General features: G+C 47.7%; 1 protein-coding gene across 1 annotated transcript in view; it reads right to left on the bottom strand.

Annotated features, from left to right (window-relative positions):
* The window catches only part of LOC139275858 (ecto-NOX disulfide-thiol exchanger 1-like), a 287,201-nt gene that overhangs the window by 184,859 nt on the left and 77,770 nt on the right, over window positions 1–24,572 (bottom strand). The window lies entirely within an intron of this gene.

Below are 24,572 nucleotides of genomic sequence, written 5' to 3' on the forward strand. Positions count from 1 at the left end.
CCAGAGGTCACTTGGACCAATCACAAACATCGACAGCATCGCTGCATATGTAACTGGAACAGACGAATCACTATCACCATTTGGCAAACACAAAAATATGGAAACGCATGGAAGAAGTAACTGCCATTCAGCCTGTAAAGCTACTCTATTGTGAATTCTGTCCCACACCATTCATCTCCTAAAAGAAAGGTTTTCCATGGTTTCTCCATGTCCCTGAAAGGAATAAAACTCCAGGTTAAAGGTCTAATCTTACATGCTGGATGATTGGCTCTGCTTGCCCAAGGTCCCCTTGGTTCAGTCACCAGCATGTTCCACACAACATTCAATTATCTCTCTTTGTCTTTATCTCCATAACTGTTCATTTGGTTTATAAAACAGATTTTCATCCAGATGTTCACTGAAACAGCAATAATTGCTTTTACTGGGAATTTATTCCACAAACCAATAGACTTGACTATTCCAACCCACTCCTGGCTGGTCTCCCACGTTCTAACCTCCGTAAACTTGAGGTCATCAAAAACTCGGCTGCCCATGTCCTAATTCGCACCAAGTGCCGTTCAACCACCTCCCCTGTGCTCGCTGACCTACACTGGCTCCCGGTTAAGCAATGCCTCGATTTTAAAATTCTCATCCTTGTTTTCAGATCCCTCTATGGCCTCGCCATAATAATTCAATTAATTCAATTAATAATAGTTAATATTTCCATATACCTTCATCTATCTTATAAACCTTGTACGTGAAACCGTATCAAATTCTCGAAGAGTTCCAATGGACTGGTGTTGCTCTCTGTCTTTTGATGAACATTGACGCAGACTCCATCCTGTCTATTGATCCAACATCTTCCTCAGTCAATATTAGACTGCACAGGCAATAAATCCCATTTTCATGCTAAATTCTTCAAAATATATATCGATAATATTTGCTATCCTCCAGTCCTCGGGTACAGTTTCTATGTTTATGCAGCTGCTGAAATTAAACTGATCCTTCCTCATTTCCTGAGGAATTATGGTTTGAGAAACCCGACCGGCCAGCATTAGATTTAAATGGCTGCCACAATCCGAGGAACGGACCTTCATTAACATATTATAATTAGCGACCCGCCTCTCCAGGCCGAGTTACTCAGATGCCCCCAAACCCACCGTGCTATAACTGGAAGCAGACACGTTCATGGCAGGTTGGGGTCGGGCTTGCCATTTTTAGAAATTTAACCCTCGTCCCCGACCTTCTGCTGCCCATCGTGGGGTGGCCGGGGAGGGGAGGTGAGGGTTATTAATCCCCCGAAAGTATCTGAATGTATGTGAGCATTTGGATGAGACAAAGTGGGTCATTTGAAGCTAGCTGGCCGGTGGGCCACCCCAGGGGTTTGGGGGAATGCAGGTTTCACACCCCGTCCAATATTACTGCCCGTTGACTTCGATAGAGAGTGAAATCAGGCGGGATGTAAAACCAGCTTTGTACCTGATCCACTTGGGTAGATTAAGTGAAGATTTCCCCAAAGATTCTGACTAGGACAAAGAAGCTTACATCAAGACATTTTGTCCCATGCAGATACTTTTCATTTGATTGCTGGTATTTATTTTCTAAAAGTTTTTTTGTTGTCATCAGTAAAATCGCAAAAAACTCAGAACATAAGAAATAGGAGCAGGAGTAGGCATTCGGCCCCTCGAGCCTGCTTCACCATCCAATAAGATCATGGCTGATCCTCGACCTCAACTCCACTTTCCCGCCCGACTTATTTAAAGACAAAATGACACCCGCTTGCACAAATCTGTTTCTAGGCTGGCCAGGAATTTATTCAGTGCCCAAGTCCAGTAGGAGCCGCACAATTGGTGCTGGGCTGATTTCCTGGCCCAGACATGCCCATTTCCCCAATCCAGAATTCCCACTCCCTCGTGTAGAAATTATTCAGTTACTGACTTGGCCAGTACATTTTTACATTTGCAACACCGGGAAACATCAAAAGCAGCAACATATAATGCCAAACAAAATATTGTACAGGTTATTTAAAGAGGTTACTGATCTTTCTATCCAACACGATTATATGCTTAATTCATAAAACTTGATGCAAGTATATTATAAGCTAAATGTCATTAAGCGCCATTAACCATCGCTGAGGGAGTGTTCACTTATCCCCCAGCCTTCAGTGCATGATGTGACTGTCCAGGTGTAGAATGCTACACATACCCATCATTCATGGCCCAACAAGAACTTGCCCTCCCTTTTCACTCTTGCTCTTTAATCCATTTTGGAACTTGAATAGTTCATTAAGCAAAACAATCGATTAACATTTTATACTAACAGCTCTATTTTTTTGCTAAAAGTGGTAAACAGAAGTAACTATGACCCAGGATTGCTGTAAGGTGTCCAGACCTGGACATACAAACTGTCCAGGACATCCTGCCCTTCAGAGAATCCTGCAAACACAGAATTGTTCTGCTGCATGTCCACCTGTTGAGCCTGTTTCTTTGCCAGGTCTTCCTCAGCATGAATAATCTCAGCACCAACACCACCCACCATGGCAAAGATTCAGGCAAAAATTCTTTGTGCCGAATTTTGGCCGAATTTCCTCAGGGCTTCTCTGGCTCTGCCACCATGCTTGTGCCGGTAGAGAAAACAACGGCAGAGCAGGGGAAAGCCCCGAGGAAATCCACCACACCATGTTTAACTCCACAAATACCAAAACAATTCATCCATGATGGGTAACGGGGTCAAGTTTAAAGTAGTCAGAAACTGCCTCCAAATGATAAGCTGATCAGGTGATTGTGGGGGTATGAAATGAATTGGCAGAAATCTGACCAAAAACTCAACGTTCCACCCAAAACTAAATTTGGTAGAGTCCCAAAATTCTGTGCAGAAGATTATCTCCAAGAATCGTCTGACTGGCTGGAATTTTCCAGACTGCAGGTTTATGTACAATCTGAGATGGCCAGGTTTGGATCTTGATACTTCATTAAACCATTGTGTACAGTCCCAGTGTTCATGGTCATATCCCAATCAGCACTGACACTGCTTCTCCTCTGACCAGAATGGTGCAATCCTCTTGCCAAGTCTCTTTACTGAAAACAACTCCTGATTCCATTCAAGGACCTGGCAGATTAGGTCTCTGTGACCCGCTCAACAAAATGGAGCGAATACAAGTCTCCCTTATCTAACTCTGAAAGCACTTGGAAGAAACCGATATTTGTGAGCACACCAGAGTGTCCAGGAAAGTTTGCTAAGAGTAGTGCCGTGTCAAATGAGCAGTGCCAAACTCTAAAGTAAAGGAAATCGTTGAACTGAGTGAATTCCCCCGGCAGCACACAGTCAGTTATTACAGTGCCACCTCAAATTAAATCTCCACTCATTCCCCAGTTATTGTATTACTTTAATGAACGAACCGAAGCCTCACAAACCAAACTCAACTCAATTCTGGGTGGATTCAAACTCTGTTTTGATCGATTATTTTTTTAATTTGGCAACTATTTACTGCAATACAAGGAAACACAAGCTATTGCTGGTGACGTAGGAATATCTGTTCCTATGAAATAATTAAAATACTTAATATAAATGGCAAAATCCGACTAATACAATAGATTGATAATGTGGTTTGAACATTAGAAATAAAAGCAGGAGTAGATCATTCGGCCTTCGAGCCTGCTCCGCCATTCAATAGGATCATGGCTGATCTTCCACCTCAACTCCTCCTTCCCGCCCGATCCCCGTATCCCTTGATATCCAAAGATATATTGTTCTCTGTCTTGAATATAATTAAAGTTTGAGTCAAGAGTTCTTTTTTTTATGTTAAATAACAAAAGCTGAAGCAATCTCTGAGGCGGCCGACCAGCCAACATCCCCAGCATCGAAGCACTGACCACACTCGACCAGCTCCGCTGGACGGGCCACATCATCCGCATACACGACATGAGACTCACAAAGTAAGCGCTCTATTCGGAACTCCGACACGGCAAGCGAGCCCCAGGTAGGCAGAGGAAACGTTTCAGGGACACACTCAAAGCCTCCTTGATAAAGTGCAACATCCCCACTGGTATCTGGGAATCCTTGGCCCAAGACCACCTTAAGTGGAGGAAGAGCATCCGGGAGGGTGCTGAGCACCTCGAGTCTCATCGGCGAGAGCATGCAGTAAACAAACGCAGACAGCGGAAGGAGCGTGCGGCGGACCAGACTCCCCACCCCCCCTTTCCTTCAACCACTGTCTGTCCCACCTGTGACAGAGACTGTAATTCCCGTATTGGACTGTACAGTCACCTGAGAACTCACTTTTAGAGTGGAAGCAAGTCTTCCTCGATTTCGAGGGACTGCCTATGATGATAATGACAAAGATCCCACAAACAACAACATGAGATGAATGAGCAGTTCATCTACTTTTCAGTGAGTCAGGAATATTGGCCAGGACAGCTCCCTGTCCTTCTCCAGATGGTGTCAGGGAATGTTTAATGCCTACCTGAACAGACAACAGGTTTGATCATTGACCCAAAGGCTGGCACGGCTGATAATGCAGCTCCTGTCAGGGCTGCACTGAAGCCCCAGCTGAGAACACATGCTCCGATCCTGAACTGGGCACGAGGGCTCCCAATTGGCCAAGCTGACACTTACTGCCTGTAATGTCTGTAAGCTTGTAATGCTTGTAGCTCCACACTGTGGATGTGGACGTATTGTGTACTGCAGCTGCATAATTAATCATTAAACAACAGGCAGCTTTCCGGAGAGTTCCGAGAGAGCAGCCTGCATCTTAGGAAGCTGTGTGCGCTGTGCTTCCTAAGATATCACATTTGGCGACCGAGGATGAGATTTTTCGGATGTTTAAAGCTTAAATTTGTTGGTGAAGGATTCAGCCAGCTGACAGAAGACTTTGGAAGTTTCTGTCTTTGAAAAAAAAGCTACAAAATCCGAGGTAAAAAACAGCACATGGTATGAACAGCTAGAGATTAAAAGTGGGAGGTGTAATCGGATATTTGGGTGAATATAGACACGACCAGGAACGTTTTAAAGTGTATGTGGATCGGCTAGAAATGTATTTCACTGCAAATAACATAATCGAAGTTCCCAGACAATGCAGTCCAGAACCAGGCTGTGTTGGAACATAAGAAAGCGATCTTCTTATCAGTGGCAGGTCCAGAATTATACGAAACCCTTGTAAATCTACTTGTGTCCGACGAGCCAAAGGACACAATGCTTAAAGAGATTTTAACGAAGCTGGAGCAGCACGATAACCCCAAAACCATTAGAAATTGCTGAAAGCTATCGTTTCGGGATTCGGAATCAAAGGGCGGATGGAAGTATCGCTGATTACATCATAGCATTAAAAAAGCTAGCGATGCACTGTAATTTTAGAAACTTTCAAAACCGAGCATTACATGATAGTTTTGTTTGTGGGGTGAGAAATGATGCGATCAGAAGGAAGTTATTGATGACAGATGACTTAACTTTTGAGATTGCTTGTCAGACAGCGAGGTCAATGAGCATGGCTGAACAATATTCCCGAGAATTAAATAATGATTACGGTCGTCAGTCAACCGAGGTAAATCACCTGCAGGTTCAAAGTAAAAGACGGCCATGGCCGAAAGTCTCAGAAACTGGAAATTCTACCAGAGCGTCTAAGTCATGCTATAGGTGCCTGGGACAACACATTGCTCAAAGTTGTCCATACGTGAAGGCAGAGTGTTTCTTCTGCAGAAAGACTGGGCATCTTGCAAAGGCATAGCGACTGAAGGGTAAACCAGTTTTTAAAGCTATGAGTCCAGCGTTCAAAGCTATGAGTAGAAATCCAAAGAAACTACATAGCATGGAAGAACAACAACAGGACGAGGAGATGTTAGAGTTACACGTCATCATGAGTACGAGGTTAAGGGACAGCGATTCAGAAAGCATCAAAATCCACATAGATGTTGCGGGATTCAAGATACCAATGGAAATTGACACGGGTGCCTCCATGAGTGTAATACCGGAGTCACTGTACCGTGACAAATTGCGTGATTTACAACTGGAGAAATCCAAGATAGAGCTGCGAGGCGACTCGGGAGAGAAAATTCCTGTAGTAGGCCGTATCACCGTACCGGTGAAATATAAAGATCAATTTCAGAACTTGCCTCTAATAGGAGTGAAAGGAGACAAGACTGCTTTACGAGGAACAAATTGGTTGAGCTCACTGAAGCTGGATTGGAGTAAGATTTTCTGTGTGGAAGTGAGATTTTCGTCAACGGAAGAGGTTATCAAGCAGTATCCGAAGGTGTTCTATGAAACGGGCAGTCCGATCCAAGGCTTCAAGGCGCGTGTCAGGGTACAGAAGGACGCTAGATCGGTTTACTACAAGCCACGTTCCGTACCATATGCACTCAAGGAGAAAGTTGAGCAAGAACTCAAAAGACTAGAGACTGAGAACATTATTTGTAAGATAGATCGATGTAATTGGGCTACACCCTTTGTTGTTGTACCTAAGTCTGATGGTAAAGTAAGATTGTGTGGTGATTATAAGGTAACCGTAAACCAGGTTCTCGAGGGTAATGTCCCCAATACATTGCCGAATATAGAAGATTTGTTCACAACACTGACAGGTGATCAGATCTTCTCAAAACTGTATCTTACGAATGCCTACTTACAGCTTGAACTAAATGAGGAGTCCAAGTCATGTTTGACTAAATACTCATCTAGGCCTGTATCAATTTAATAGGCTACCATTTGGAGTGTCTTCCGCCCCTGCCATATTCCAAGGGGTATTGAAGGGGTAGTCTGTTATTTGGATGACATATTAATTTCAGCACCAAATAGGCAAAGTCATAATAACATATTGAATGAAGTCCTCAAACGGCTAGAGAAGCACAGAGTACGAGTATCTGCTCGTAATTGTGAGTTATTTAAAAACTCAGTGGAGTACTTAGGGTACAGAGTAGACAAAGATGGTTTACATTCAACCATGGAAAAATTGGATGCAATTCGAAATGCACCAATTCCCAGGAATGCTGAAGAGATTGGTGGAGCAGCTAAACGTGATGTCAAAGGTATGAATATATTGCAAATGAAAATCAAGGAAATTCCATGGAGGAAAATATTCCTCAGGATGAGCCTCAAATGAGTGTGAAATCAACACCATGTTTGGAAGGTTCTGTTCGAGAGCGAAGGTATCCTCTTCGAAACAAAAAAAAAGTGGTAAAGTTAAATTTGTAAATATGTACAATAATGAAAGTTATTTATGATGTGCTCGGTGATGTAGACGGGGTGCTCGGTGATGTAGACGGGGTGCTCGGTGATGTAGACGGGGTGCTCGGTGACGTAGACGGGGTGCTCGGTGATGTAGACGGGGTGCTCGGTGACGTAGACGGGGTGCTCGGTGATGTAGACGGGGTGCTCGGTGATGTAGACGGGGTGCTCGGTGACGTAGACGGGGTGCTCGGTGATGTAGACGTTGAGCTCGGTGATGTAGACGGGATGCTCGGTGATGTAGACGGGGTGCTCGGTGATGTAGACGGGGTGCTCGGTGATGTAGACGGGGTGCTCGGTGATGTGGACGGGGTGCTCGGTGATGTAGACGGGGTGCTCGGTGATGTCGACGGGGTGCTCGGTGATGTAGACGGGGTGCTCGGTGATGTGGACGGGGTGCTCGGTGATGTGGACGGGGTGCTCGGTGATGTGGACGGGGTGCTCGGTGATGTAGACGGGGTGCTCGGTGATGTAGACCGGGAGCTCGGTGATGTAGACGGGGCGGTGAAAAGGGCTACGTGGGGCATTAAGATGTGGAGCCCTGCTTCCTGTGAGTCAGGAGCAGTGTGAATGGCCATTGTACATGGTACTGCTGTCAGATGGTATGACTATGATATTATTGAATAAAATACTTCTGTGCTGCACCTGTTCATGTCAGGCAGTTGCTAACAAACACCCTGGGATTTTTAAGTCTGCTGTTTGTGAAAGAATGGTCTTTTGCCAAGGCCTGGATGCAAGTAATGCCCAGCCGCTGTCTGAGTGCGCGCTGAGATACACCGGGCAATGGTATGGGCTATAGACAGGCGCCCATCAGGCCCACATTCCTTCCTTTGTAATACATTGGATCACACAAACAAAGTTCGCCACTGGAAGCAGAAAACATATTCACTGGGGTGGGGGGGAGGGGGGGAGAATTTTAACCCCCAAAATAACTGTGTTGAGGTGGGGTGAGAGGTTAAAGAGTGAAAACACTGAATCCCGCCCCCGACTCTCCCACTGTGGGATTCAACGGAGGGGGAACGGATGGTAGGCAGTAATGTTCCCCCTCAGTTTTTCGGGCACGGCCCCTTTCCGGCAAACAGCTGCACGGCAGCATGGACACGCAGCTTCGAGGCAATGTTGGTGGGCAGCCAATCCGCTCCCAGGAGGCGGGGCGGGATGGAGAGCCATTGTAATATTATAATGAGTCTGGAGTGCCTCAGGGTGATCCACCATCTCATGTAACTCTGCTTGGTCGGGTTTCCCGGGCCCAGGGGAACCGGCAGCTAACGGGAGGCAAGGCCTGCTGGAGCGAGGAGGTAAGTGCCGTCACACTTACTGCTGGACCCAGCATCCCAGCCTCATCCACGCCTCGATTTCAGAATTCTTATCCTGGTTTTCAAATCCCTCCAAGGCCTCGCCCCTCCCTATCTCTGTAATCTCCTCCAGCCCTACAGCCCTACGAGATCTCTACACTTCTCCAATACTGGGCTCTTGTGCATCCCGATTTTAATCACTCCACCATTGGCGGCCATGCCTTCAGCTGCCTGGGGCCTAAACTCCGGAATTGCCTCTCTAAACTTATGTTTATGGCCCCAGTTCTGGTCTCCCCCATAAGTGGAAATACCTTCTCTATGTCTACCCTACCAAACCCTTTCATAATCTTAAAAGACCTCTATTAGATCAGCCTTCTCTTTTTGGGGCAACGAGCCCCAGTCTGTTCAGTCTGTCCTGATTGTTGAACCCTTTCAGTTCTGGTATCACCCTTGTAAATCTTTTTTGCATCTTTCCACTGCCTCTATATGCTATTTATAATATGACACCCAGAACTGTGCACAATAATAAATATGGTCTAATCAAGGTTTGATGAAGGCCTAACATAACGGGCTGGATTTTCGGTCTTTTGCCGCCCCTTTTAGTGCCCTGGAGAGGGGGCAATGGCGGCGGAGAGCACTTGCGCTCAGGCGGCCAGCTTCCAGTGTCCCGCCGGGACATTCGGTGCCGGGTTTGCGGGGGCGTGGAGCAGTACTGCCCTGGAGAGGTGAGTCGGTGTGCAACGCATCTGGTTGCGACACTGGCTTGATATTTGAATCGGAGGCCCGATGCTTAGCGCCCCCTAGTGGGAACCCCTGTGAAAGCTGGCGGTCCGAGCTGTACCGGCCGCAGTGAGTGAAGAAATGTCTACCTCAGGTAAATGTCATTGTTTTTAACTTTGTGATTTATGTTGGAGTTGCATCAGTATTGATTTGGGAATGTTTTTGGTGGGTTCTTTCAGGTTTTTTTCTCCACGGAAGCCTCTGTTAGGGCACTAGGGCCTCCCACAGCACCGCGCCCCAAACTCAGGGCCCAGCTGGTGAAATTTGTGGCTGGAGACACAAACCATTTCCCAGCACACAATTTACCGCTCCGCCTGGTTTAACTGGAATCTCCACCCCAACGTCTCTAAATATTCTTCAACATATTCACCAATTGCTCATGGATTCCAATTCAGGGTGGGGGTGATGCATGTTTTCTTTTCAAGCCCTGGTTACCATTAGCCACTTGGAATACTTTCTGGGGTAGATTTTGACCTGTTTTGGGTGCTGCATGACCAGCACGTGCCCGAACCGAGAGGCCCGTGGATCGATGGAAATTAATCCTCGGACCTCACCAGCAGACTTGGGACTGCACTGCCGCCACTGGCTGTACCTCCTCAGGCAACTCGCCTGAGTGACGAGATCAATGTCGGGCCGCCTGCCTCGCCAGCAGTGGCTCTTGGGTACGTGGTGGGAGGGACGTTTGCTGCAAGCTACGGTGGGGGGGAGGGGGAGAGGGAGGTAAGAGAGTGTGGAGAGAGAAATGTAGAAACATATAAAATAGGTGTAGGAGTAGGCCATTAAGTCCTTCGAGCCTGTACCACCATTCAATATGATCATGGCTGATCATGCAACTTCAGTACCCCATTCCTGCTTTCTCTCCATATCCCTTGATCCCTTTAGCCGTAAGGGCCACATCTAACTCCCTCTTGAATATATCTAACGAACTGGCCCCAACAACTTTCTGTGGAAGAGAATTCCACAGGTTCATAATTCTCTGAGTAAAGAAGTTTCTCCTCATCTCGGTCCTAAATGGCTTACACCTTATCCTTAGACTGTAACCCATGGTTCCCCAACATCGGGAACATTCTTCCTGCATCTAACCTGTCCAATCCCATCAGAATTTTATATGTTTCTATGCGATCCCCTCTCATTCTTCTAAATTCCACTGAATATAAGCCTCGTCGATCCAGTCTTTCTTCATATGTCAGTCCTGCCATCCCGGGAATCAGTCTGGTGAACCTTCGCTGCACTCCCTCAATAGCAAGAATGTCCTTCCTCAGATTAGGAGACCAAAACTGAACACAATATTCAAGGTGCGGCCTCATCAAGGCCCTGTACAACTGTAGTAAGACCTCCCTGCTCCTATACTCAAACCCTCTTGCTATGAAGGCCAACATGCCATTTGCCTTCTTCACCGCCTGTTGTACCTGCATGCCAACTTTCACTGACTGATGTACCATGACACCCAGGTCTCGTTGCACCTCCCCTTTTCCTAATCTGTCACCATTCAGATAATATTCTGTCTTCCTGTTTTTGCCACCAAAATGGATAACCTCACATTTATCCACATTATACTGCATCTGCCATGCATTTGCCCACTCGCCTAACCTGTCCAAGTCACCCTGCAGCCTCTTAGCATCCTCCTCACAGCTCACACTGCCACCCAGCTTAGTGTTATCTGCAAACTTGGAGTTATTACATTCAATTCCTTTTCTAAATCATTAATGTATATTGTAAATAGCTGTGGCCCCAGCACTGAACATTGTGGTACCCCACCAATCACTGCCTGCCATTCTGAAATGGACCCGTTTATTCCTACTCTTTGCTTTCTGTCTGCCAACCAGTTCTCTATCCACGTCAATACATTACTCCCAATACCATGTGCTTTAATTTTGTACACCAATCTCTTGTGTGGGATCTTGTCAAAAGCCTTTTGAAAGTCCAAATACACCACATTCAGTGGTACTCCCTTGTCCACTCTACTAGTTACATCCTCAAAAAATTCTAGAAGATTTGTCAAGCATGATTTCCCTTTCATAAATCCATGCTGACTTGGACCGATCCTGTCACTGCTTTCCAAATGCGCTGCTATTACATCTTTAATAATTGATTCCAACATTTTCCCCACTACCGATGTCAGACTAACTGGTCTATAATTCCCTGTTTTCTCGCTTGCTCTTTAAAAAAGTGGGTTATATTAGCTACCCTCCAATCAATAGGAACTGATCCAGAGTCTATAGAATGTTGAAAAATGAGAGGGATGTAAGGCGGGGTGGAGGGGGAAGAGAGGGAGGTAAGAGGGGGGGGAGAGGGGGGGTAAGAGGGGGCGCGATCAAGGTTCCTGTAGAGTCGGAAGAGAACTCCTGCCCAATGCCTGCCCCCCTCATCTGCAACAGATTGCGATATGGGGTCCTTCAACAGGCATTAGGGCCCTAATTTATGCAGTTAAGGGGCCCAACGTCTGTTTTAGGCATCCGCTCGGGACACCTTAGGAAAGGGCTGCACAAATTCAGTACTGGGAACAGCTCCTACGCAGATTGGGTATCGGCTGTCTCACTGCTAAATTGGTATGTTTTGTGCCTGTTTCACGCCGGAAAATGGGTGCAATGCAAAACCAATTTCTATCCCTTTCTGTCGAATTATTTTATTATTATTTCCTAATGGAGCGGCAGGAAGTAGGGCAGTATTTTGTTTTAAAGTAGAGGGGAAAAAAACAATGATGGGTTCTACTATACAAATAATGTTTGTTGAAGGCTAGTTTAGAGTTCCTAATGACAGTGGCCAAGCTGCTAGCTGTTTCAAAGACCAGTCCGCCATCTGAACAAGGTACCCTGTGAACAAGGAGAAAATCGCAGATAAAGGGCAGTAAAAACTGAAATGAAAATCTTCCTGTGGAGGAGGGTAGGTGCATTGAGCTTTGACTTTTGATTTCTGGGACCTGGGGTCATGTTCAACCTTGAATGATTGGGGGAACATTTCCTCCGTCTGGTGACTGTGGGGGTATCATGTGAAATGAATTTGAGTAATCTAAATTCAGTCCCTAGTGATTGTGGGCCCACAGCAAATGAGGGTCCATGATTTAGCACTTCACTGGCAAATTCAACGGTGCCACAGGAGGAGAGCGATGGAAAAATGTCACCCTGTTGCTGTGAGGGCTACTGAGATAGAACAGGCAGATAATGGTGTCCGCCATTTCCACATTATGTCTAGCCGGTGGGGGAGGCTCCCACATTAACTAAGCCAGGCCGATATTGTTTGGGAAGAGCAGGGACAACCTCACTGTGCCTCTCATGATGCTACGACTGACCTGGGGGTACTTCTTGCTGACTCTGGGTGCCTGAAGTGAAAGAGCGCTCTAGCTTTTAAATACTGACATCTCTCGCTTCGACGAGCAGAAAAATCATCAAAACAACACTTCCACCTGAGGCAAAGAAACAAGTTCAATGGGAGCGAATGCGTGTAAATTACACTCAGAGTGAAGGGTTGTGAATTACACTCAGTGAAGGTTTGTGAATCACACTCAGAGTGAAGGTTTGTGAATTACACTCAGTGAAGGTTTGTGAATTACACTCAGTAACAGCTCTAGCACTAATGGTTTGAATACCCAGCGAACCTGCTCTATTCACAGAAAGCGCAGAGGGGAAGAAAGCAAAGCAGCAACTGGCCCACAAATGTCATTTCACTACAGTTAAGAGAAGGGTTGCCAACCCTCCAGGATTGGCCTGGAGTCTCTAGGAATTGGTGATTAATCTCCAAGGCACTGCTGGAGCAACCCTGGGGACAAAGCCCTGGTTATTCAACATAATCGCTGATTTTCATTTACTTTCAACAGTTCTAAAAATATTAATGATGGGGAAAGAAGGTTGTTTGGACTGGCAGTCAAGAATCATCCAATTGGATTTCCAATTGGAGTTGGAAGGTGATGCACTGTGAGGATGGGTGACCAATGGCGGTGAGGATGGGTGACCAATGGCGGTGAGGATGGGTGACCAATGGCGGTGAACTGTGAGGATGGGTGACCAATGGCAGTGGGCTGTGAGGATGGGTGACCAATGGCGGGTGAGGATGGGTGACCAATGGCAGTGAGGATGGGTGACCAATGGCGGTGAGCTGTGAGGATGGGTGACCAATGGCGGGTGAGGATGGGTGACCAATGGCAGTGAGGATGGGTGACCAATGGCGGGTGAGGATGGGTGACCAATGGCAGTGAGGATGGGTGACCAATGGCAGTGAGCTGTGAGGATGGGTGACCAATAGCGGTGAGGATGGGTGACAAATGGCGGTGAGCTGTGAGGATGGGTGACCAATGGCGGTGAGCTGTGAGGATGAGTGACCAATGGCGGTGAGCTGTGAGGATGGGTGACCAATGGTAGTGAGCTGTGAGGATGAGTGACCAATGGCGGTGAGCTGTGAGGATGGGTGACCAATGGTGGTGAGCTGTGAGGATGAGTGACCAATGGCGGTGAGCTGTGAGGATGAGTGACCAATGGCGGTGAGCTGTGTGGATGGATGACCAATGGCAGTGAACTGTGAGAATGGGTGACCAATGGCGGTGAGTTGTGACGATGAGTGACCAATGGTGGTGAGCTGTGAGGATGGGTGACCAATGGCGGTGAGCTGTGAGGATGAGTGACCAATGGCGGTGAGCTGTGTGGATGGATGACCAATGGCAGTGAACTGTGAGAATGGGTGACCAATGGCGGTGAGTTGTGACGATGAGTGACCAATGGTGGTGAGCTGTGAGGATGGGTGACCAATGGCGGTGAGCTGTGAGGATGGGTGACCAATGGCGGTGAGCTGTGAAGATGGGTGACCAATGGCGGTGAGCTGTGAGGATGGGTGACCAATGGCGGGAGTGTGGGGGCGGGGCAGTTGAAGGCAAGAGATCACACCATGAAACCTCCAGGAATACATGTAACCAGAGTTGGCAACCCAAGGCAGGAGAGGTCATGCTGTCAGTGGGGACACAGGCGATGCTCTTGGTGGAAGGTTCTGTACAGGCAGAGCTCGGGCAGCACAGATTACAATTGGATGCCAGTGGCATTCACGGATAGGATGCTGGAATCAAGAAAAATAGCGAACTTTCATTTCAAACTTTTCTTTTAGCACTTTGTGGGGTAGAAATTCAGCCCCACCGGAAACGGGTCGCACCTCCCGTTTATCCTGAGCTTTCACCGCCGCGGTGGATTTGGTGGCCTCTTGCGCAAAATTCAGCTTTTTTTTATAATGGGGCTGAAGTTGGTCATAATGGGGGCGGAGGTGGGGCAGAGAGCAACACCAGGGAGGGTTTAGGCTGAGACAGCGGCCGGTACCCAAGTGGGGGTGCCAGGCGACCTGTTAGTGGTGTCGCTGAACCAGGGGGCATAATATTCAGGCTGGCCTGGCAGTTGGCCCACAAAAAAAAATAAGATGGTGGCCATGGCAGTGCGCCCTCCCCTTTAATGGCAACTTCACCAGCATTTTACACACACTGCAAGTACAGCGCACTGATGGAGAAAACTGTCGGGGGCTCCATGCCGTGGCCGCAGGTCTGTTTACGGTGAATTTTGCTTGTGGTGTGGGAGATCGCGTGCGCACCTTGATAACGCACTTAGGAGGGTTTGGCAGCCGCAGGGCGGAAGTGGGGACCACCGGAAAAAACACCAAGGAGAAGTTCGCGAGCGTCGGCCATTCGATAAAAAATCAGTGGCCATTCGACTCCACCGCGTGGCCAACAGGCCTTATCGGAGGCTGAATTTCAGCCCCTGTAGTTCAGTGGAAATGGAAAGCGGGCATGGTGTATAACAGTTTCTCTGCTGACCTGGGGGAAGTTGTAACTCATCTCGGACTTGATGTCTGACAGCGTGGGTACAGCTGAGGGGTCAGGAGAATTGCTGGAGGAGTGGAGCTGCCTGTCAGCAATTAGTCTGCATTTTATCTCAGGATCTGTCGATACAGCCTTACAGGGACACACCAGTTACACACAGCTGCATCTCAGCAGCAGACCAATACATTGTTCATTATGTGTTATGGGGCTTATTTAAGTTTCTAATTTCAATATGCAGTGTAATTTTGATTAGCCTGCTCCTAGACATCGATGTTAACACAGTGACCAGAGTGTGAACACACTTCCTGCATCAATCTGTGACCCACAGGGACAATGAGCTCAGTCAAGGATTGCACTGTCGCACTGCTCAGCAGGAGAGCAAGAATTGGCCTCTACATTCTGCATTTCTGAGAAAGAATAGTTCGCAGAAAAACTTGATTCCTCAGCACCAAACAATTCACCACTTTAAGGACACAGCTCTCGTTTACAAACACCAGCAGCACTGAAGAAACTTTGGTCAGCAGAGTTTACAAAGTGCTGTTGGTATATACCTTTGTGCTCACATTGTGCAGTTCGTCAATGAAAGGGTCGATTGGGTATGGAGAGGTTTTCGCCCATCATTGGTGCAATGCATTAACCTTGACCAAGTAAAACAGGGAGAGACTTTGATAAAGGGTTTGAAAGCTGGAGTCTGCATCTAAAGGTGATTCGATTCAAATTTTCTTCTCATTTTCTATTGATCACTATGGAGACTGTATTCAGAGATCGACAGATTTTTGAATATTAAGGGAATCAAGGGATCTGGGGATAGTGCAGGAAAGTGGAGTTAAGGTAGAAGATCTGCCATGATCTTATTGAATGGCGGAGCAGGCTCGAGGGGCCGAATGGCTTACTCCTGTTCCTAATTTTTATTGTCTGATATTCTTATTCAATGCTTCACGAGAAGGGAGGACCAGGAAGAGCAGGAAGGGGCTGCCCGTAATGTCAGGTGATATCGGTGATATATACGAATATACAATATTAGTGGGCAGGACAAACCCAGCAGATCCATCACGCCTGACCCACAACTCACGATGGTTGGAGCGCTGTCATGGAACGCTTCCCCCCACCCCCTCCCACTCCAAAGCGACATAATCCTCCGTGAGAGGCAAAATAGCAGCGAAATAACCCCGGGCCAATAAGGGAATGATACTCTGGGAAATTCCTCTCCCAGCCCCTCAGGCAATCGAAACCTGTCTGGGACATCGAATTGCACCATGGCCCTGCACAGTGGGTCTCCTGTACCAGGCACACACGTCTGGTACTGAGAGGGGAGATGTGCCGAAGGAGACTGACGTCTAGCAGAGAGACAATAACCAAGCTGTCCCTTTTGGAACATCTCTGCACAACATGGATCATGCACTGTTGGTCAGCCGGACCCCAGATTGTCTTGTGTGCCGAGTTCCTTCCAGGTTGACACTGGGGACAGCGGCAGTGCCAGCCAGTTAGCTGAGCACAGATGTACCAAGGAGCTCACAGGTGGTTCATTCAGCAGGGTCACCAACGTCACCACTTGCACTAATGGCAAACAGAGCAACTGGAGAGGAGGACACAATTCTACAGAGCTATTGGCTTTCCCAGAGTCCAGAAGTCCAGGCCTGTTACCATTTGGGCCCCTGAGCACAATGCTGTGTCTTAAAAGGAAGCTTTTAAGCTCAGCGTGGCCGTGGAATAAGATCAATATCACAGAATCATAGAGGACAATGCCTACACCCCACATGCCTTCACAACACCTTAATTTAAAGGTCTTCATCTGTAGCACCATTATTGAAATGGAGATTAATTATGTAAGAATGTCACAGAGGGGCCAAGTCTACCATCTACAGCCATGGCTCTGGACCAATTGGAATCTAAGTGTAAGTGCAACTAACATGCTGCAACTAACATGCTACAACCAGAATTATCATCAAGCATACCATAAGGATCTTGAAGCAGTCTCTGCTTAATGTCTCGCCCGAGAAACGGCCCCTCCGACAGTGCAGCACTCCCTCAGTACTGCCCCTCCGACAGTGCAGCACTCCCTCAATACTTCTCCTCCGACAGTGAAGTACTCCCTCAGTACTGCCCCTCCGACAGTGCAGCACTCCCTCAATACTGCCCCTCCGACAGTGCAGCATTCCCTCAGTATTGCCCCTCCGACAGTGCAGCGCTCCCTCAGTACTGCCCCTCCGATAATGCAGCACTCCCTCAGTACTGCCCATCCGGCAATGCAGCACTCCCTCAGCACTGCCCCTCCGACAGTGCAGCACTCCCTCAGTACTGCCCCTCCGATAATGCAGCAATCCCTTAGTACTGCCCCTCCGACAGTGCAGCGCTCCCTCAGTACTGCCCCTCCGACAGTGCAGCGCTCCCTCAGTACTGCCCCTCCGACAGTGCAGCACACCCTCAGTACTTTTCTCCGATAGTGCAGCACTCCCTCATATCGCCCCTCCAACAGTGCAGCACTCCCTCAGTTCTGCCCCTTCGACAGTACAGCACTCCCTCAGTACTGCTCTGGAGTGTCAGCCGAGGTTGTATGCTCATGTTTCTAGAGTGGAACTTGAACCACAACCTGCTGACTCAGGGACCAGAGTGTTACTACTGAGCCACGGCTGAAAAATCAATCTCCAGCCCAGTATTGAAGTGCCGGGTATTTATGTCACCCACTGATGTAGTGCGTGATGTTGGCCGTTGGAGTTGGCATGACGCTGCCCATTGGTGCTTGTGTTTGGTTCCAGATGTGTGACACCGAACTTGCGGAATAAATATGTTTTGATTACAGAAATTCAGTGACAGCCTGCGGAGATACCTGTGGCCTTAGACTTCCCTGAGATGTCTGTGACAAAGGCATTGAATGTGCAGCACTGTCGGAGGGGCAGTACTGAGGGAGTGCTGCACTGTCAGAGGGGCTGTTTCACGGGTGAATCAGCCCCACCTGAGACTGGGGTTATCGGAGTTAAACTGCGATGTGCTTCGGGATGAGCGACCTTTGGTGCCTCATATTGTGTACTTCCTTTCCATGGGTCACTGCAGAAGGGCCTCAGCTCCCTGCCTGGGAATTCATTCAGTAAAAGGCCCGTTCTATTCAGACTAACTGAGTCCGTCAACTCAAAAACAATGCAGGTACTGAATTCTTCAAGTGTTTCCAACGTTCAACTCAATGTGACTTAAATCAATGTTAAGGTAATGAAGCAAGTTCAGTTACAACAGCAATGTTTTGATCATATTGGTTAATCTCTGCTCAACTAATTTCTCTGTATAATTTTTGAACACATAGGAAGAATTAATTAAATACAGTTCTTCCAGTGAGCTCTCTAACTTGGCAATATTATTTCAAGAGCTGCACCCAAATGATAGGTGCAAGTCAGATTGAAAAGGGGGATATATTGGATTACATTGGCGGCAGGAAACATGATGGGGTAGAAATTCACTGCCGCCCGAAATGGGTCACACCTACCACCTCTGCTGTGTTTTCACCGCCGCAGTGGATCAGGTGGCCTCTTGCATGAAATTCAGCTCTTTGTCATATTTTTTCCAAGCGGATCGGAAGTTGGTCATAATGGGGGCGGTAGTGCGGCGGTGAGCACACTCGAGGGGCGGAGGTGGAGGCGGGACGGAGTCTCCACCGCTGTCAGTCATCAGCGTAGCGCTAATGATGTCATGACACGTGTGTGTCACCACATCTCTCCCCTTCACTTAAGGGGGAGAGCTGCTGCAAGCTCTGTGATTCTTCTAGTTAGGTCCATGGTCCACCAGAGAGGGTTTCAGCCGAACTAGCGGCCCAGACCCAAGAGGGGGTGCCAGGCTGCCTGTTGGCGATCCGGCCGAACCCGGGGGCATAACTGTCGGGCTGACCTGGCAGTCGGCCGACAAAAAAAATAAAATGGCGGCCGCGGCAGTGCGCCCTCCCCTTCAATGGCCGCCGCACAGCCATGTCGTACACACAGCGAACACAGTGCGCCGACAGAAAAATCTGTCAGGGGCACCGCTCAGCGGCCTGAAGATTTTTTCCCTGAATTTAGGCTCAGGTGCAGGAGATCGGCGGTGAGCGCTTTGATGATGCACTTGGGAGGAGTTGGCAGCAGCGGGGCAGAAGTGGGGACCACTGGAAAAAGCACCCAGGAGAATTTCGCGAGCGGCGGCCATTCGATTCCGCCGCTTGGCCACCACTTTCCAATGGGAATAGGCCTCATCGGGAGGCTGAATTTCAGCCCCAATGACTCAGGTGGGGACATTCACTGAGGAATGCGGTAGTACTCGGAGATTTGACAGTTAGAGGGATGGACACTACCTTTAGCAGTCCAGACCGAGAGCCCTGGATTTTTTGTTGTCTTCTGGGTGTTAGGGGACTGAAAAGGATCATGGAGGGAGAGGCAATATAAACTAAACGATACAATTTTGAAGGGGTGCAAGAACAGAGACCCGAGAGTCTATGTACACTAATCTTTGAAGGTGCAGGACAAGTTGAGAAGGCTGTTAAAAAAGCCTATGGGATCCTTAGCTTTATTAATAGAGGAATAGAATACAAAAGCAAGGATGTTACGCTGAACATTTATAAAACACTGGTTAGGCCCCAGCTGGAGTATTGTGTACAATTCTGGGCACCACACTGTAGGAAGGATGTTAAGGCCTTAGAGAGGGTGTAGAAGGGATTCACTAAAATGGTACCAGGAATAAGGGACTTCAGCTATGTGGGAACACTGGAGAAGCTTGGGGTGTTCTCATGACAGCAAAGATTTGATAGAAGTGTTCAAAATCATGAATGGTTTAGAGTAAATAAGGAGAAATTGTTTCCAGTGGCAGAAAGGTCGGTAACCAGAGGACACAGATTTAAGGTGATTGGCGAAAGAACCAGAGGTGACCTGAGGAAACATTTTTTACACAGCGAGTTGTTGTGATCTGGACACATTGCCTGAAAAGGTTGTGGCTGCAGATTCATTAGAAACATTTAAAAGAGAATTGGATAAATAGTTGAAGGGGATAAATGTGCCGGGCGATGGGGAGTGAGCTGTGGAGTGGGACAAATTGGATAGCTTTTTCAAAGAGCCGACACAGGCACGATGGGCTGAATGGCTTCCTTCTGTGTTGTATCATTCTTTGATTCTATGGGCTGGATTTTGTGGGGGGTCAGTGGCAGGTTTGGGTGGGAAAGTGTTTTTTTCCGCAGCGGGTCAGGACTCCGCTGTCAACCTGCCTTTACCAAATGTCGGGTCTGTCAGTACTGAGCAGCCACTTAACAATGGTTTCTGCCCAGTTTTTTGAACTTAACAGATCGCCCACTGTGCCTAGACCCCCATCTGTGAAGCTGAGGCAGGAGGTCACTGGTCATTGAATCAGCTGAGGCAGGAGGCAGGAGGTCCCAGCTGATGTGTTGGGAGTTTCAAATGTCAAGTCAAAGCTCCCAGTGATTGAAAAATATTATCTTAACCACTAAATTGCATTTCCACTACAGATTCACTATGCTACAAGTCTTTACACAAGTCTCCATCCAGTCTGACCTAATTAGCTCTCCCAGCATTGACAGATCTCTTCTGTCATCTTGACTTCACCCGCCATCTTTTCCACCAGCACTGGTGCCGTTAAAACTCTCTCACCTTGGTCCTCAGAATCCCACAACGATCAGCTCGAACACCGGCATCACCAGGCACACCGGCAGCACCAGGCACACCGGCAGCACCAGGCACACCGGCAGCACCAGCATCACCAACACCAACCTTCTCTGCAATCACCAGATGATGCACAGGACACAGGGCATCAGTGCCTGACCACATTGCTGCCCAGGAGGCCAGGGATGGCCTCAGCAAGTCCTGCTGTATACCCTGGCTGCCACAAGAAACACCATGTTGGCGCCATCCCACACTAATACTATAAAGCATCCCTACAATGCCCAAGCCATTCCTTTCATACTCATCACCATTGTGCGGAGTACCGTTATGTCTCACCATTCACTGCAACTCACTGAGCCACTTCCAAAGGAGCACACAAATCTGTCCAAGAAAGTAGTGTTGAAAATAAAAATGTCAATGTTTGACACCATTAACAGAAAATTTACGTGAACATTGGTGAAAACACCCAAGTGCCTACCTTGTGTGCTGTTAGTTGGCATAGCTGCCTGAGGATGAGGGTGGGTGTGAGAGGTGGCTAACGAGATGGGGAAGTGATAATGTAGATAGAGGGGGATGGATGGAGGCGCAAGGTAAGTTGGTGTGAGTAAGGATGTGTAGGAGTAGGGTGGGGAAGGCAGAGTGATGGGGATGTGATGAGAGGCACAGCAGGATGATGTTGTGTGTGGCTTTGTAATAAGGTTTCCTGATCTGCTGAGATCATTAAAAGGTTTGCGGCACTGCAGCCAGCTCCTCCTGACAACATCCCTGCTTGTACCCTCCTCTGCAATGTGCAGCCAGGCTGCGTGGTCTCCTGGGAAAGCCTCTGCCACCCGTAGGAATTGAAGAGAACCTTCCTGCGCGCTGTGACTCCCTCCATAAGCATGTGGAGGGAGTGATGGGAGAGCCTGGGTGCAGCTATGAACCTCTGTGCAGTGTTTGTCAATGTTTGTAGCACCTCAATGCTGTAGAACACTGACAGCACAAATGTCAAAATAAAGTCAGCCATGGTCCCTTTGAGGAAAGCGGCTGATGACGCGTCATCAAATGACATCACCAGACCCACTTCCTCTAATTGGCCGGGAAAAACGCTGGGTGGGCTTAACAAGCCCAATCACAGCATATTCATTCTACACAACAGCCTGGAGCCAGCAGTGAGGCCAGAACCGGCCTGGAGCCAGCAGTGAGGCCGGGACCCACCACCGCCACGAACCCACCGAGCTTCGTATAATCCAGCCCTATGATTCTAGGAAGAGCAGCGAGTCACCATTGTCCACGTGGGAACCAACAATATAGGGAAGAATAGGCCTGACGTCCTGAAATGGAAGCATGGGAACCAGGACTTCAAGGGTGATAATCTCCGGATTACATGCTAGACTAGGGAAGGATAGGAAGATTATGGGGCTCAACACATAAATCAAGAGATGGTGTCAGGAACAAAGTTTCCATTTTGTGGGGCATTGGCACCAGGTCTGGAGAAGGTGGGAGCTATTGCACAGGGTGGGCTCCACCTGAACAGGGAGGAAGCTCATGGACTGGCCACACAGAGAACTAGTGAAGTGAACAATCAGGAAAGAAAGGGGAGCAGGGAAAATAAAAGCAAAGAGAGAGAGAGAGCAACTGGAGAAGGTAGACAGAGATGAGGTAAATGTGCAAATAGAAAAGGATATCAGGCAGGAAGAATAAAGGAAGCAGAACAGGAAAATCAAATTGACCAGTTATAAACAGGGAAAATATTGAGATGAAGAAATGAAGGGACTGAAATTGTCCTCCGCCCCAAATGGGGTGCACTTACCGATTTCAAAGGGTTCCGTCCATCCCAATGCAAGGGGTGAGCAATCTGGAGAAATTCAGGTCTTGGTGGGGTTTTTGGAGCAGGGCGGAAGTGGTCTCATCATCGGGGCAGAAGTGGGGGTGGGTCGGAATAGCCATCACTAGCGGGGCAGACGTGGGGGTGGGTCATACTGGTCGATGCTCCAAATCATCAGCGCCGTGCGTCATCGCACTGGCGCGTCACAATGTCTCTCCCCTTCAGTTAAAGGTCAGGGCCAATGTGAACTCTGCAACCACTTTAGTGGCAAATACTGGGCTACCAGGGAGCGTTTCGGCCAGGCCATCGGCCTGGCACCCAAGAGGGAGAACCCTTCAATACCTGATGATGCCAGAACAGCTGTTGGGAACAAGCCAGAATGGGTTGTCCATAATCAGGATAACCACTGGCCCAACCCATTTTCATTGCATGAAGGGGCTCCCATTGGAGATCTCTCTGGATTTGGAAATGGATTCCTCCCCCTGACCAGATTTAATGATTTCCACATCCAAAAAAAGGTAAGCATTTCAGGTCTCATGTTTTTAGTCTCTGCAACAGAGCAAACCTTACATTGACTATTGGACTTGCTTTTCAATCACCTCTCATTTACTTTAACCTTTGTGGGTAACCAGACCAGATTTGCTACATTACAGCAGTGACTACACTTCAAAAGGACTTCATTGGCTGTAAAGCGCTTTGGGACATCCTGAGGTCTTGAAAGGTGTGATATAAATCCAAGTCTTTCTTTCTTTTCTCCTTTTGACTATCCATATATTTCTGTTCTGGGTCATTGCCAAGAACCATTACCATTGTATGGACCAGGCTAATTGCAATCTCTATTCTTGATTTACTCTCGAGCATAGTGAAAATGTATTTGATATTACTATGAGAGAGAAATTTAATTGTACTATTTATGTCCTCGTCTTTATTATTAAATTATCCACAGTAATCTTTATTTTCTATCTCTCTCAGTCAAGTGTCTCAATGTTCCCATTGTAAACCGTTTTATTGTGAAGTCCGTATCATTTCATTAAATGGGCACAGATTGTAGAATAAAATATATAGTTATAGCAAAACACTACCAGTGGAAACCAGGAGCCGTTGATGGAAAAGCTCCCTGGACCAGCAGGAAAATCACTGACTGTAGATGGGTCTGGAGAAAATCAAACAAGATGGGCACAAAGCAGGCAGACCACCGGGGAAATCAGACACGACAGACACATAGGCCCAACTTGACCACCGGGGAATTTGAAGTGCATCAGTGCATTGTCCCGTTCCATTAGCAGAGAAACCAGACACCGCAGTTCTGTAGATCCACTACACCGCCAAGCAGCTCGCACTCTCCATTCACATATCCACTTGGAGCACCAGGGAAATAAACACCACACTAATATACTTACAGTACACCCACTGCAAGGATAGATACTACAGACACTCAACAACTCGGCAACAGGAGACCGATGGATGAAACATTTGCTCTCCTTTAGTGTTTGGCAGCAAAAGTCACAACGAAGTTTGCAGTTTTTCAGACAATAATAACAACATGGCACAATCCATGCCAATAGAATATGAACAAAACAAATTCTCCCACTGAGTATACATGGCATCTTTTCAGTTGGGAGAAATGCACTGGGGAATAGGGAGCCATTGGAGGTCGGCAAGTACGGGGGTAATCATCGCCTCCTGTTACTCTTCTCTTCGACCTCCAGCTCAGTGTCCCCAATACCACAGAGTCTTTGAAAGTTGTGTCTGAAGGAGGTGTATATAGCAACAGCAGAACCATTACCAACACCCGTTGTCCAAAGAAATGGCTGCAGCCTTCTGGACTCAAACATTGAGTTCAACAATTTGAGATCATAACCACTGCTCACATTCTTTTTGGACAGCAGTTGATGATTCTGCTATCCCCATTTACACCTCTTCTAGACCCATCTTTCATTTCTTTACTTGCCCCATCACCATCCCTTTTGCCTTGCCTTGCACCATCATCTCTTTTGTCATTGAATCTCTCCTGCCTTCCACCCTATCACACACCTTCCTCTGAGTTCTTTCCTCCCGCCCCACTTTCCCTGCCCCTACACTTG

The sequence above is a fragment of the Pristiophorus japonicus genome, chromosome 11 (genome assembly GCF_044704955.1).
Source record: "Pristiophorus japonicus isolate sPriJap1 chromosome 11, sPriJap1.hap1, whole genome shotgun sequence".
NCBI lineage: Eukaryota > Metazoa > Chordata > Chondrichthyes > Pristiophoridae > Pristiophorus > Pristiophorus japonicus.